Below are 14,247 nucleotides of genomic sequence, written 5' to 3'. Positions count from 1 at the left end.
CTAATGTGTGATGATGGAAATGGAAGGGTGGTCCTTGGAGGAAGGGTAATGACCGCAGGGGGCATGGGGGCAGCCTCTGGAATGTAGAAAACGCTGGGTGTACTGAGCCGAGTGATGGTTACCCAGGTGTGCTCTTTCGGTACAAGTGACTGAGCTGTATGCTTAGGATGAACTTTACTGTGGGTATATTCCGTAAAGACTGTGTTATAAATGCACGCCATATTTGGCAATATCTATCCAAATTGCAAATGCCCAGACTCTTGTAGGAATTCATCCTACAGATATTTTCCCATGTTGTGGAATGACACCGGTCTCCTTTGGGTGGACGTATAGATTGTTCTCAGTCATTCTGCCATAACATGACAATCAGGGCTGTGGTGACTATTCCGTACAGCCTGATGAACTTTCACAAGGAAAACAAACACACCCCGTTTGAGACAAGATCGCCAGCATCCCACTCACATCCTCTTCCGCCAGCACTCCCTCACCTGCTGTCCCGACTTCCGGTGTCACAGACTAGTCTTCCTCCTCTCTATGAATGGAATCCTACGCTACATATTCCTTTCTTCTTTCTCTCCGTGCTATATTTGTGAGAACATCATTCTGTTTTAATTCTCTTTATAGACCTGAGGTTGTTTCTTGCCTGCTTCCTGGCACTAAAATACAAGAGCTTGGTCTAGATGCCCAGCACCTTGCAAACACCTGCACATAGTAGAAAGTCAATAAATACCTATTTTTGTTTTTTAAATAATTTTATTTTAATTATTGTTCAAGTACAATTTTCTATCTTTTACTCCCATCCCAACCCACCCACCCAGCCCTCCCCACCTCCCTCCCATTTCCACCCCCCTAGTTTTTGTCCCTGTGTCCTTTATACTTGTTTCTATAAACCCTTCCCCTTTTCCCCTGAAATTCCCTCCCCTCTCCCCTCTGGACACTGTCAGCCTGTTCTCTGTTTCAGTGTCTTTGGCTATATTTGGCTTGTTTCTTTGTTTTGTTGATTAATAAATACCTGTTGAGTAAGAAAATGAACTGCCCCGATGGGTGTGGCTCAGTGGATTGAGTGCTGGACTGTGAACAAAAGGGTCGCCGGTTCGATTCCCAGTTAGGGCACATGCCTGGGTTGTGGGCCAGGTCCCCAGTAGGGGGCACATGAAAGGCAACTACACACTGATGTTGCTCTACCTTTCTTTCTTCCTCCCTTCCCCTCTCTCTAAAAATAAATGAAATCTAAAAAAAAAAAAAGAAAAGAAAATGAACCAAAATTGATAGATCATTTATATTTTAGGGTTTTAACATCCTTACGGGGTCAGAGGCTAAGGATGTGGGCTTGAGCTATTTACAGGAAGTCCTCGGGGCAGGGGAAACTGTGCTCACTGTTCGAACGTGCTCAGAAAGCAGGGCTTCGTGCCTAGGGCCCAAGCAAACAATTAGCCCGGAGACTCAGAACTTCTAAACAGCTTAGCTGATGCCATGAATAATGTTGGTCTGAATTCTAGAATTACCTGCTCAGTGTAAAAACCTGGAGCTGAGAAACCAACCAAAAGAAATGGGTCTAGAGCTGCCCTTAAATTTGCGTTTACCACCCAGGGTGCACCTTTCTGCTGAGATGAGCTTACAGACGAACATGACAAAGCAACGAGGAAGCCCAAGATGCACCCGAGAGATGCAACAAATGCTACAATCATAAGGACTTAAGGTCCTGACTTTAGATACTTAAAGAGCCTATGTGACTGGTGTGACCTCAAGAGCAGACCAATGGGCAGTTACAAGGAAGCAGAGTTTGGACATACACACAAAAAATAACTTTTTCACACTTGGAGCCAGTCGGCGATTGAAGAGGTGGCCTTGGGAGAAAGGGAGCCTGCCTACAGCGAGGAAGAGCTAAGCCGAGGTTGCACAGGGCCTGAGGCCGTGGACTGGGCAACCCCTGAGATCTGCTCCAACTTTAGGACGCTAGAATTCTAGGAGTTTAGGATTTTAGCACCTTTGGAAGCTTTGTTTCTTGATAACCACCCTCCCATCCCAATTAACCCATCCACTGGGCAGCAACTGCAGACAGCCCAAAGCCTTGCTTCTTGCCTTCTCTTCCAATCATCATCAGTATAGAGCCAACACATGTGTGTGCCTATGTTTAGAATTCTGAGGTATTGGAATCCTGAGTCATTAGAATCCTGAGGTGTTGGAATCTGGGACCATTAGAACTCTGTAAGGCTAGAATCCTGGTGCAAAGGATGAAGCAAATATGACATGTGTACAATGCTGTGTTAATTATTCTCTGTACTTCCCTGTATCTTTTACATTACTCCCTCCATTTTCTTTTTTTGAAGGCTTCCAAAGCATCCAGAATCAGAAGCATCAGTGCTGGGAGGGAAATTGTCTCATCCAGGCCCTCAGCTTAGCTGAGGACACCAAGGCCCTGATGGGGAGAGCGGGAGGCCCAGGCCAGACTGCCGATCCCACACCCAAGGGGCCGACCCCACTCCCTCAGCACAGGAAAGCCAGGAACAGAAAGCAGCTTGTCAGGACCAGCACGAGGGCAGCTGAGTTACCTGCAGCCTGGCCTACAGTGCTCCCACCCTGCTGGGCTGGAAATGTTCTCTCCAGAAACCATTCAAAGAACCACAGTCTCTTAGGCACTTAAGATCCTGACAGTGTGGGGAAGGGCTGTCAGGGAGGGCTGGGCCTCAGGGGCTCTGGATGGGCCTATCACTGCCCTCAAAGACTGAAATGTCATCTGCCCACCCCCACATCCCCTCCCCACGGCACAGCCAGGGAAATGTGGGCCTTGCTAGGAACGGAGTTGGAGGGAAGGGGCGGGATCCAGGGTGAAGGATAAAGTAGCCAAAGACAGAGACAGGAAGTCTTAGGATGAAGGGGGACAGAGCCAAGCTAGACATCAGGGTCTTGGTGTCCCCAGCTCCTCTCCACCAAAGGCTTCAGATCAGCAAGCAGTCGCCAAGAGTTCTGAGCCTACAGCTTAGTATCAGCCGGACCTGGAGGCAGCTGCTGAGCCAGGGCTGTTTGGAGGAGATTTCCATGAGCAATGAGTGGATGGGGCAAAGCCCAAAAGGAGCCTAGCCCCTCTGGCCTCCCCTCTTCTAGCCTGAGATGCCAGGCAGGTAGGCAGAGAAGATGTGATTTGGAAACTAACCCCAGCCCAAAATATATCTGCCACCAACGCACCCCAGTGCCTGGAAGTCCTTCTTTGGAAAAGACATTGAAGGACTCCGCTAAAGTGGTACTCCAGCTAGGAGGGACACAAGCATTCAATTCACTTTGCCCCTGACAGCTTCTAATCTGTGTCCAGGATGGGAACACGACACTCGTCGTCCAGAATAGGAAAGGCACTCAAGGAAGATGTTAGAATGGAAGAGTTTAAAGGATAAAAGCAAGTTTGACACTCAGACTGGCAAGGACAGGGGCATGATAAGAAGGTCCCTCCCCTCACAGAGCGGCAGTAAATAAAGAGCAAATGTGGTTTCTCGGGTGGTGGCAGAGCATGGCGCGTGCTAGGAGAGAACGGCAGAGTAACGCTGTGGGGGTGATGTGGGCGAACTCTGTTCAAGTTGGTCAGGGAGGGCCTCTTTAAGGAGGTGAGTTTCAAGGTGAGACCTGCAGGATGAGAAGGAGACAGTCAGGCTAAGAGCCAAAGAAAGAACATTCCAAGCAGAAGGAACAGTAAAGAAAAAGCCTTGAGGCAGAAATACTTGGTGGTATGCTTGAGGCTGTGTCATAATGCTAGTGCCACTGGCGTGGGGGCAAGGGGAGGGCATTACACAGTGTGAAGAGACAGGTAGGCAGGGGCTGGATCACTGAATCTTGCGGGACTGGGCAGGGGCTCTGAGCTTTGTCACCCTTGCGACAGGAAGTTGTGATGGCAAGAGAGTAAGCGGTCTGAAGTTTAATAATGATCGTTCTGGCTGCCATATACAGAATGGACTGGAAGGGACAAGAGATGGGGAGGCCGTGGCCATCCAGGTGGGAGAGGCGGCGCCTGGCCAGAGGGAGGCACTGAAGGTAGACAGAGAGGGGGGCAGAGAGAGCATGAACCCAAACTCCCCGGCCAGAGCAGCCGCCCGGGTTGGGGTTGGGCCACAGGTGGCATAAAGGGAGGTAAGGCTGGACGGAGCAGTTGGGACTGCACTGTGAAGGGCTTCAAAAGCCAGATTAGGATGTGGTGCTTTATCCTGCAGGAGCTGGGGAGCCATCAAAGGCATTTTTATTTTATTTTTTTCATCAAAGAGCTCTGAGCGAGGGCATCTGACAGTGCGGTCAGATTTATGCATTCACAAGATCCCCGCAGCAGCTGGTGTGGAGGACGGGCCGAAGGGGCGAGACCGGTGGCAGGAAGGCCGACTCAGGGGGCGGCTGCCATAATTGTCCGCCCGCGAGGTGGTGAGGCCCAAAGCGGGGGCCCTCTCCCCTGGCACCCTGGGGGTGGTGGGGCCCTTGCTCGTCCAAGGCTCGTCCCCCTCCTGGGGCCCTGGGCAGCTGCAGAGGGCCCGAGTGGGCCCCAGCTCTGATGCTTCGAGCAGAAAATAGGATGAGGGCAGCCAAAAGGCATCGGGACTGTTTATCCAGAGGAGCCTCGCCTCAGCGTGGATTTATGGCTGAAAGGTTACTAGGGGGAGGGAATGGGGACCAGCTGTCCCCCATCCTCACGAAGGGCAAATAAAGGAGGAGACTGTGGCCTCAGCTGCAGCAAGTGGGAGGGAGGTCAGACACATGAGGGGAAATGTCCTGGCAAGCATCAGAGAATGAAAGGACCCCTCAGTGATCATGCAAACCAACTCTCTCAGTGAATAGCTGGGAGAACCGAGGCACAGAGTGGGGGGCAGTTCCTCACCAGAGGTCACAGTGCATTAAAGCCATGACTAGACCCAGCAGCATAACCTCCCCCTTTCAAAGACCCCAGGGCCTTCCAGAGCACTCCACCCCCTAGGACGTCCCAGATTCTTCTGGGACGTGGCTGCTGCAGAGAGAAGTACGTAAACGTAGTCCTCCCAGAGACGGAAGGGACAAGGCTGGTGGAAAGATCTTTGGCGGACTGAGCTGGTCTGGGTCTCCCTTTGCTGCACATCCTTGAGTTCAGCCTTAGTCTTAGGCCCTCACTTTCTCCATAGCTCTGTGTCTCTGCCCTCACCCCCCACCAATCTCAGCGTTTTGGCTGTTTGGTGAGAATTATCTTTTCTCTTTCAAGGGTGTTGGTCTTTCTCTGTCATCCTGTCCCTCTCTGCCCTGTGAGACTCTGTATTTCTCTGACTTGGCCTCTAGCTTGGTCTCCCTAGAGCAGAGCAGAGCCGACCTCCCACCCCCAAGTGGGCCCTCACTGGTTCTGCGCCCCCACGTAGACAATGCCCAGGCCCAGTGCCCAAGCTGGAACAGGTGACAGCAGCTGCGGATCTATCTATAGCTCCCTTGCCCTCCAATTGTTCCTGACTTCAAACAATGGTTGGGCCCTGGATTAGAGACTGCCCCCACCAGCCCTGCTGAAATGGATCCGGGGGGCAGGGGATGAGGCTCACAAGGGCCTGTCTGGACCTCCGTGTCCCCACCTGTAGCTCTGGGACCTCAGGCCTTCCAGCTCAGAGGCGGTGTGAGTGAAGGAGCGGTGGATAAAGGAGCAGGGCGTGTGCGAACAGCAGGCCTGTAGATGGGAATGCGAGTCTGTGATGTGTGGGTTCCCTCCTCTGCCTTGGTTGACAGACACTCCTGGGCGCTGGGATGCCATTTCCACGAAGGCAGAGACCTAGTCTCTCCTATTCTCTGCTGGATCCCAGCCTGAGCTTGGCCATGGCAAGTACTCAATATGCATTTCTTACCTTGACCTTCAGGAAGAGTAAAGGGGTGCCGTGTTAGCGATATGACTCACGCGTGAGCGGCAGTATAGAGCAGGGACCGAGAACACTTCATCTAAAGTCAGACTGCCCGAGACCGAATCCTGGCTCTGTCAATCACCAGCTGTGAAATCTTGGAAATTTACTTAATCTCTTCACAATGGAGATCTGTAAACAGCACCTGCCACACAGGATTCTGATGAGCGTGATATGAGTTAAATTAACATTTGCAGTGCCTGGCACATAATGGAGACTCAGCAAATTGCCGTTGCTATTCCCATGATGTATCACTAGGTGAAAAGGCGAGGAGAAGCATGTACGGGATATATAAAAGTGCAGAGAGAGGAGTCGTGTGTTCGTGTGCTCACCTGCGGAGGGACCACCTTTGAGTGGCAGTAGCAAGAAGCTGCCAAGAGTGGTTGCCTCTGCAGAGGGGAGCAGGTGGCTAGGGACTACGGGAAAATGGGAGACTTGTTTTTTCCTTGCATACCCTTGTTTATCTTTGAGTTTTGAATTGTGTATATGTATTACCCCTTTCTTAAGGGTTTGCTAAATAAATAAGGGTCATCTCCAACATGATGCTTGAAAAACAAGGTCCTACTCCCTGTCCGTGGGGCGTGCGCGCCTGGTTAGAGCCGGCCCTCAGCATGTGGGCTCATTGCCCTCAGCCATGGGTCTGAGTCCCGGGATACCTTCTTTCCTCTAGCCCAGTGGCTGACCAGGTGTGTCCATAAAACCATTCCAGGGCAAATGGTGAGCCAGAGGGAGGCTTCCTAGTTTCTAGGCCAACCAGCAGGGGTGGAGGGGGTGGTGGAAACAGGCTCCTGCCCTCTTCCCTGGCCCCAGCCCCCAACTCTCCAGTCCAAGCTATTCTTAGAGCCCAGATAATGCCAGCAGTTGCTGCTGCTCATATCAGCTTCCAGAACCCCCCACCCCGAGAGGCCCAGGGCTGCCCCCACCCTCTGGCGTGCCGGCCTCCCTGCCAGGTATGGGCATGCTGCCGGCTGGCTCTGTCCTCTGTGCTGCACGGGCTACACACATTCTGGCCACAGCAGGTAGGTCAGGGGACTGGGTGGGGAGCCCCTCCACGACTCCTCTTGCCAGGCAGCTGCGAGGATGAGGAAGGGCTGCAGGACATCCTCGAGTATGAAGCGTCCCCCTAGGGGGTCACCACCCAGATAGTCTGGCCCAACCCCAGGCTCCAAACTAAGCTCAGAATATGAATGAAAGGGGTGGGGGCCATGGACCTGGGCAGGCCCTGGAAGCTGGGGTGAGGGGAAGGTGGGGGGAGGGGGCCTGGGAGGGCCAGTGTTCAGAGGACGGAGGACGCCAAAAATAGGTGGTTGGGGGGAGAGATGGCAGAAGAGGGTCTGATAGCGCTGGCTCCAGAGTCAGACTGCCTAGCTCTGTTCCGTACGTGTGATGTGACCTTGGGCAGGTCTGTTCTCTTAAAGCCTTGGTTTCCATCATAAAACAGGCATGATCTTATTTCATTGGGTTGTTATGTGGAGTCAGTATATACATACACTGGGGTGTGTGTGTGTGTGTGTGTGTTCCACAATGTCATCACCTGTGTAGATTCGTGGATGCACCACCACAGTCGAGGCAACTGAGCAGCTCCAACAGGATCCCATCCTTCACCCCGGCCACCTTTCATCTGCCCTCCGTTTTTAAAATTGCCAATTCAAAAATGTTATGTAAATGAGATCGTACGGTGTGTAATCTTCTGAAATTGGCTTTTTCCACTCAGCATAACTCCCTGGAGAAATGCAAGTTGTTGCTCATATCTGCGGTTTGTTCCTTTTCGTTGTGAGAACTCCACTTCACGGCTGCACGACCGTGTGTTTAACCCTTTACCTACTGAAGGCTATTTGGTCAGCCCGCAGTTCGGGTTGTCATCTTATGCCAAGAACTCTCCCCTCCATTTCTACCCTCTTTCTCAGACCTGGTATCAGGATTCAGTCACTCCCAAGTATGCCCACCGCCAATTCTTAGGGACAGGCAAGAACAGAGTCTCCCTGGAACCTGCTGACCCCGGCCTAGAGGTCCTGCCCCCTCCCGTTTCATCTCGGGCCGCTCCACCCTCTCACTCGTTCCACTCCTGACACACCCGCCTTCCGAGAGTTTATTGTAAACTACACCAAACCCCTTGCTGCCTCAGGGACTTGGCCTCTGCCGTTCCCTCCACCCCAAATACTCCTTCCCCAAAAGAGGGCATGGCTGCCTCCTCCTTCTTGTCCTTCAAGTCTCAGTTCCAATGTCACCTCGTCAAAGAGGTCTCCCTTGACTACACAGTACTAGCTACATTAGGTCCCTTCTATAAATGTTCTCTCTTCCCCATAGGTATTTCGATTTTTTAATTTATTACAATTATTGGTAGGTTTGCTGATTTGCATCCCCTCTCCACCCAAGACAAGGTCTTTCTTCAGACCCGAGAGCAGAGCGGTCCCACTCCTCCTCCCCAGCAGCTAGAAAACTGGGCCCAGACGTGCCCGTGCGTGCGGGCCGTGTCCACCGGGATGGGCGCATTTGCCTCTCAGGAGCCGTCTTTCCCAGGGGCCTCTCCATCTCCTCCCAGCGGCCCCTCCATGCCAGGCCCAGTGGGTATTGTGACTCTTGTTTCTCACCCACCGAAACCTGGACAAGCCTCTCCACTCTTTGCACCCCTGGGTTTGGCTGAACCAAGCTAACAATACAGTGCAGTGCTTAAGCGTCCCGGAGTCACACTGCTCGAGTGCAGCCCCTCAGTGACTCTGTTCCTCATCTGTAAAGCGTGGTTAATAAGAGCACCTACTCCACAGGGACTTACATGAGATGATATGTGTGTATGGAAAGAAAAAGCACAATGCCTTGCACATGAGTGTTCAGTCCGTGGGCATTACTGTTATTTTTCTTATTAGCATTATGTTCACCCCCAAACTCAGTAGAATAAACGAGGGAAATACATATGACCAATGCAGACGCCATGATAAGGTTCCCCCAAAAGGCTCAACCCTAAGACTGTGGAACCCTGTTCTCATCTGACACAATTCCCACTGGCTCCTCTCTCTCCTGCCCCCTCCCTCCACGGTGAGAGTCTGGGGAGATGGAAGGGCAGGAGGACCACAGCCTCTCCCTGGGGAAAGGCTCCCATCGCCAGTTTCTGGGTGACAGCTCCTTCTCCCACACAGAGAGTTCTCAGTGTCACCCAGCACCTCCTAGCTCCATGGCCTCCCTGCATACAGCCTGTACAGGTTAGGCCCGGGGCCTTGCCATCCTCTGGCCACAGGCAAAGTAAAGCATCATCTCCTCATCCATGAGCTGCATCCATTCCGTCTTCACACATCCACCATCCATCCATCCATCCATCCATCCAACCATGCATATACTTACTGAAAATAAACTTTGCTTATTAATCTGGAAAATCTCAGTGGGATATCATTTCACCCTCTCTAGACTGGCAAAAGCAAACAAAGCCTGACAACACTGGGTCTCCGTGAGGATGCAGAACAAGGGCAGCCCTAATACACTGCCAGAAGGAGTGCAACTTTGCAAACCACTCAGGAGAGACATTTTGCATTTCCTAGCAGATCTGAATGTGCTCGTGACGTCCAACACACCGCACAGGGAGGCGCATGTTAGGCTGTTTACCATCGGCGACAGTAAAGTACTAGAGACAACCCAAAGGACCTTCGCAGGGGACAAGGTAAATGAAATGTGGTATTCTCGAGCAATGAAACCTGTAACACAGTGAAAAAAAATGAACTAGGTACTTTTCTCAGCATGGGTGACTCCCAAACACGAGGCTGAATAAGCCGCACAAGAATACGCACAGTGCATTACCATTTCAAGCCCCCCAAACAGGAAAAGTAATATGTGTTGTTTAAAAACACACACCCAGTGAAAGGATTAAAAATGTATTAGACCTGCCTCACCCCATATATAAAACTTAACTAAAAATTAATAAAAAACCTAAATGTAAGAGTGAAAACTATGAGACTCTTAGAAGACACAGGTGTAAATCTTCATGATCTTGGATTAGGCAGTGGTTTCTTAGATACGACACTCAAAGCACAAGCAGCCAAAGGGAAGCAGGTGAACTGGACTTCATTAAAAATCTGTGCTTCAAAGGACACTGTAAAAAAACCCAGCAAGACACCCCACACAATGGGAGAAACTATTTGCACATTGAACATCTGCTAAGGGTCTGGCATCCAGAATATATAAAGAATTCTTTTTTTAATTGACTGGATTTGGAGAGAGTGAAGAAGGGAAAAGGAGAGAAGGAAACATTGATTTGTTGTTCACTTATTTATGCATTCATTGGTCAGTTCTTGTATGTGCCTTGACTGGGGATCAAACCCGCAACCTTGACGTATCAGGATGATGCTCTAACCAACTGAGCTACCTGGCCAGGGAGAGAATGTATAAAGAATTCTTATAACTCAACAATAAAAAGACAAATAACCCAATTTGTAAATGGGCAGAAGACTTCAATAGACATTTTCCCAAAGGAGATATACAAATGGCTGATAAGCACATGAAAGATGCTCATGATTAGTCATTAGGAAATGCAAATTGAAATCATAATGAGATACCACACTAGGACTGTCATCATCAGGCAATAGCAGGTGTTGCTGAGGATGTAAAAACTGGAACTCGCATGAATTGCTGGTGGGAATGCAACATAGTGCTGCCACTTTGGAATAGTCTGGCAGTTCCTCAAAAAGTTAAACAAAGTTGACATATGACCCAGCAAGTCCACTGCTAGATATATACCCAAGAGAACAGAAAACATTCATCCATACAAAAATCTGTACGTGAATGTTCACAGCAGTATTATTTATAATAGCAAAACGTGGACGCAACCCAAATGTCCACCAGCTTATGGGTGGGTGGATGGATGGGTGGATGAATGGACAAAATGTGGTCTCTCCACACAATGGAATACGACTCAGGCAAAAAAGGAAAGAAATACTGATCCGTGCTACAAAATGGATGTGCCCTGAAAACGCTACAGTAAGTGGCAGGATCCAGACACAAAAGGCTACATATAAGATTCCATTTATGTTAAATGTCGCTAACATTCACAGAGACAGAAAGATTAGTAGTGATTGCCAGGGGCTGGAGGGAGGGGGGAATGGGGGAGTGGCTACTAAACGGTAGGAGGTTTCTTTTGGGGTGATGAAAATGTTCTGGAATTAGATAGTGGTAATGGTTGCACAATCTTGCGAATAAAAGCCACCGAATTGTACACTTAAAAGGTTGAACTTTATGGTACAGAATATGTCAATAAAAATTGCATGGGAATAATAAACACCAAATTTAGGAGAGTCTTTACTTGGGAGGCGCGGTTGTGGAGAGCCTTCGGCTCAATCAGCAGTGTTTTATTTCATGAGTCGGGTGGTGGGTGCAAGAGTGTTTGTCATACTCATCATCATCCCTTTCTCAATGTCTTCACAACAAATAAAATTTAAGAGTATTTACTCAGTGCTGACCTAGACCAGGCACTGCGCCACCTGGGTGGTGTAATGGTAATAAAATCAGATCCCACCCTGCCCCAAAGTGGATAAGGATAAGTAGTAAGCAGAGAAGAGGGGCTATCAGCCAGTCTTCCCCTTTCTGGGCTTGTGACCTCATGGGTGAAATGAGAGCTGGACTAGAAGCTTGTTGGTGGAAAGTCTCTGAGGATCCTGGGGGGCGGAGGGGTATGTCTCCCCTTTATCAGCCCACAGCTTCAAGGGTTCATGCGTGATGAGAGCACAGGCCATCCATCATTGCAAGCGGGCAGAAGGCAAAGCCCAACTGAGTCTGTTTCTTCTCAGTGACACCGGGATAGTAGCTTCTCCCACCCAGGATTACTGTCGGGGTGTAAATGAGATAACACATATAAAGTGTCTGGGACAGGCCTGGCACACAGTAAATCCTCAACACATGGGAGAGGCCTCGCTTTGATTCTCAGGCATTTCCGGAGCAGCGCTGCTGGGCCAGGCCCGCACCAGGGGCTGGATGACAGAGGAATTCCAACCCTGAATGTCCAAGCAGTGGCCCCCCAGCCAAGTGGGGAGACAGCTTCATAAACAATACCAGGTGGGGTGATGTCATTGCTAAAAAGAGACAGCAGCCACGTGGCCATTGCAGACGATGTGCAATGCAGACCCTGGGATGGCAGAGATGCCCCAGTCAAGAGGTCCAAGCTTGGAAAGATGCAAAGTCTTGAGGCCAGAGATCTCAGGCAAGTTCTCCAATCCTGGGTTCCTTGACCCGGGATCCCTGAGTGGGCTCTAGGAGGTCTGTGGACACCTCTACATGGTGTGCAAAAGGTTTGTGTCTAAGGAGGTTCTTAAAGGGGTCTATGGCCACAAAACTAACAAACCACCAATTTAACCTAACTTAGCATGTCTTCGTATCCGCCCTACGGAGACACGGTGCAGTAAGTCCTCACTGAATGTCTTCAATAGGTTGTGTGGCTTTAAGTGAAGTGACAAATAACGAAACCAGTTTTATTACAGGCTAATTGATATAGACAGAAGCTCCTATAGTTATAATAAAACAATGTTGAACAAAACGAAGTTATTCGGGGACCTGCTACAACTACTTTGAAAGGCTGTGAGATTAAGCTGGGTAGTTTAGAAGTACCTGAAACATCCTGACCTTTCACCTAATGTTGGTTTCCTTCCCTTCCTCCGTCCCCAGCTTATTTCTGCCATTCAGCAAGTAATGAGCATCTACTATGTGGCAGGCAGGCACCAGTCCAGGTGTTGAGTGGAAAGTGGTGAACAAGATAGATATTGTCCCTGTTTTCATGAAGGTCACATTCTAATAATGCAGGGAAACACTAGATACATAAAATTAATTTCAGACACTAATAGGTGCTACCAAGAAAATACATAGGATAATGTGATACGGACTGATGGGGTGGGGGTGGCATCTGAAGGAGCCAGGCATGGCAAGATTTAGGGCCAAAGCCTTGCTGGAAAGACCTTTGGTCAAGAGCCCCTCACTGCCAGTCCCACCCCAAAGTAGGTGCCCTTGAACGAGTCACATAACTTCTGAGGTTCAGTGGCCACATCTGTACATCTATAGAATGGAAATAAAAACACCTTCCCTGCCAGAATGTGAGGGAACTCAACCAAAAGGCTGTTTAGGTCTGGAATCCTCCCCAAATCTCATAAATAGACACCTGCTATATCGTCGGACACCCATCTTGGAGGAGGGGAACCATGGACCCTGGGTCATGATTTATTTCATGCTGCACTAGAAATAGCTTTCTTTGTTCCTTGTTAATACAGTAGGCTTTTCCTGCCACCTGGGGCCTATCGCAGTAACTGCTGCTTCAAACTCTTCCTCAGGTATGAAAGGAGACCAAGGAAGGACATCATGGGACACTGTTGTGGTTATAACCGGACTACTTATCCTTTCCCTCCCCCCTAGCAAGATTGAAGAGCTCAGTGTGTCCTGTAGACAGAGAATGTAAATGCTTTATTTAAGAAGTTGGAAGCACCCTGGCCCACGGGTTGGACCACTGACTTATAATCAGTCCGAGTAGCCCCTTCTCTCCATCTGCTCAGTCACGGCCTCATCATCTCACAGCGTCCTGGTAGCTCTCTCTGGCCATACTTAGTCTCCCCACTTGCAAACCATTTGCCACACTGTAACCAGCACCAAACAGAAAACAGACCATGTCTCTCCCTTTCTCCAAAGATTTTATTTATTGATTTTTAGAGAAAGGGGAAGGGGAGGAGAGAGGGAAAGAAACATCAATGTGTGGTTGCTTCTTGTGCACCCCCTACTGGGGACCTGGCCTGGGGACCTGGCCAGCAACCCAGGTATGTGCCCTGACTGGGAATCGAATCCTTGATCCTTAGCTTCCCAGGCTGACCCTCAGTCTACTGAGCTGACGACCACCCTACTTGAAACCCTTAAGACAGCTTCCCATTGTTCATTGGCCAAATGCCAAACTCCTTACTCTGGCACCCAAAGCTCCCCCTCCGAGACTGAGCTCCTTCCTAGTAGCCTGCTTCAACTCCCAGGCCCCTCTCAGTGTCCACACCAAACTCCTAATCGGTTCTGAAACAATCCAAGCCACACCCAAAATTATTCGCCTTTGCAGTTTCTGTTGGTGCACTTGAATCACTGTCCCCATTCCTGCCTCACCTCCACCTGTATTCACTGCCTACACATTTCTACCTATCCAAGACCCCCAAAGACTCCCCTGACTCCCCAGAAAATCACTCTTTACAGGTCTACCTTCTTAATTAGTTGTGAAAGCAGGGGTTCTTATTCATGGTTAATTCATCAGAACCTGGACTGAATCAAGTTTAGCTACGATTCTTATCAAGTACTTCAGCTTGAGAACAATCCTATCATAAGCCAGAAAGAAAAAAGTTAAGGCGTTGGGAACCTGCCAAGGGGTGAGGTATGGGTG

The sequence above is a fragment of the Phyllostomus discolor genome, chromosome 9 (genome assembly GCF_004126475.2).
Source record: "Phyllostomus discolor isolate MPI-MPIP mPhyDis1 chromosome 9, mPhyDis1.pri.v3, whole genome shotgun sequence".
In the NCBI taxonomy this organism is placed as follows: domain Eukaryota; kingdom Metazoa; phylum Chordata; class Mammalia; order Chiroptera; family Phyllostomidae; genus Phyllostomus; species Phyllostomus discolor.
The sequence above is the reverse complement of the archived record's forward strand: the minus strand, read 5'-3'. Positions refer to the sequence as shown.